Source organism: Peromyscus maniculatus, chromosome 3, assembly GCF_049852395.1.
Source record: "Peromyscus maniculatus bairdii isolate BWxNUB_F1_BW_parent chromosome 3, HU_Pman_BW_mat_3.1, whole genome shotgun sequence".
Classification (NCBI taxonomy): Eukaryota; Metazoa; Chordata; class Mammalia; order Rodentia; family Cricetidae; genus Peromyscus; species Peromyscus maniculatus.
The window spans coordinates 91,697,186-91,699,082 of NC_134854.1; the positions used below are offsets into that span (position 1 = coordinate 91,697,186).

The following is a 1,897-nucleotide window of genomic DNA, read 5'->3' on the forward strand; positions in this document are numbered from 1 at the left end:
AAAAAGCATGTGGATGTATAGTATAAATGGAAGACTTTTAAAGTGCTTCAGAGAAATAATAAAACCAAAACAAAAGAAAACTGTGTACAATGAATTAACAACAATAAGGATTTTTGAGGGCCAGCAAGATGACTCATATGACAAAAGCACTTGTCACCAAGCCTGATGACAAAACCTGAGCTTGATCCTCAGAACCAAAATGTCAAAGACATAATCAAGTCAAGTGTCCTCTGACCTCTAGAAACATGACATGTTACATGTGCAAAAAGAAACATGCACACTCGTATACAGATGAAAGTAATTAATTAAATAAGTGTAATAAAAGTTAAAAGAATTTATGGAAAGGAAAAGAAAAGACAGAAGAAATGGTCACCAGTAAAAAGGTAAGAAAGCCCTCCAGAATCTAGAAACAGCAGGAAGCACTCTTGCCACAGCCATCAACAGAAATACAGTTTGTCATAGTCGTCACTTCAGCACATAGACTCTTATGATGGACACCAGAACTATAAAAGATAAATCCCTCATAGTCAAACAACATAGTTTGTGCTAATGTGTTACAGAACAAATAGAAAGATAATACTGATTTCTCCTTTGTATTATTGTATAAAAGTTTTTCATACCAAAAGACATAAGAGATATTGAACCCATCTTATTTTGCTGGGTGCTGCAAATGTTTTCATCACTGTTCCAGCCACACTGGCTGTCAAACAGAAGAGGGAAGTGTGCAGGTCCAGGGCTATATGTGGTGCAGGCAGCTGGTGAGACTCTCAGAGGAGGTTTTTGTTGGAGGCTGAAGCACTGTGGGAGGAGTACTATAATGCTGTTGACAGTAATAATCTGCCAGATCTTCATCCTGGACACTGGTGATGGTGAGAGTGTAACCTGTCCCAGATCCACTGCCTGTGAAGCGATCAGGGACCCCAGTGTTCCGAGTGGATGCCCAGTAGATCAGCAGTTTAGGAGATTGCCCTGGTTTCTGCTGGTACCAGGTCAAGAAGTTATAGGAGCCTGAAGTGAGACTCTGACTGGACTTGCAGCTGATGGTGACCTTCTCTCCTGCTGACACAGCCAGGGAAGATGGAGACTGGGTCATCACAATGTCTGCACAGGCACCTGCAATATGGAAGAACAATGATCATGTGCAATTAAAAAAAACTACAGAATTCAATACATATAAAATTTGTCATTTAAAGTCCTTGTAGTGCCATATTGTCAGAATATTATTGCATTAAAAATACACCCTGGCACACACTGTAATTTTTTGGTATACAAAGAAAGGACTCTAAAACAATTACAACACTTTAAAATTTCTCACCAGACACCCAGAGCAGCAGGGACATGAGCACCTGGGTCTGCAACTCCATCTTGCTCCCCCTGCTTAGTTCTCAATGTCAAGGCCTGGTTTTTAAATTCTGAGCAGCTGGGCTGGACTGGAAAGGCTCATGCAAAGCAGTCAGCAAATACAAAAACAGGTGCCTGAGCAGTGTGTGTGAAAGTAGCTGGTGTCAATTACAGGCAAGCATATCAACATAAAGAGCATGAGAAATCACTGAAAGATTTTTGGCTTACAGCTCTCCAAGAGAAATCTATTAGGATCTCTAATAGAAGCCTTGGTTAAAATCCAAGACATATTTAAATCAGGTGACTTTTGCAGAAACATTAGGAGAGCTAGCTCAGATTGACAGTCCTAGGGAAATGATAGAACAACAAACTAGGAAACAGACAGTAAAACAAAGTAAGAAAACATACAATAAAAGAAGAGAGAGAGAGAGAGAGAGAGAGAGAGAGAGAGAGAGAGAGAGAGAGAGAGAGAGGGAGACTGGGTCAAAATTTGTTATCACCCATCTGCAAAGCCACTCTTACACAGAGGACAATGAACACTGTCTTAGACATTTGG

General features: G+C 40.3%; 1 pseudogene; it reads right to left on the minus strand.

The window, feature by feature from the left end:
* Positions 1 to 736: 736 nt before the first annotated feature.
* LOC102919668 (immunoglobulin kappa variable 4-1 pseudogene) lies at positions 737 to 1,364 on the minus strand (annotated as a pseudogene).
* Between the last annotated feature and the right edge of the window lie 533 nt (positions 1,365 to 1,897).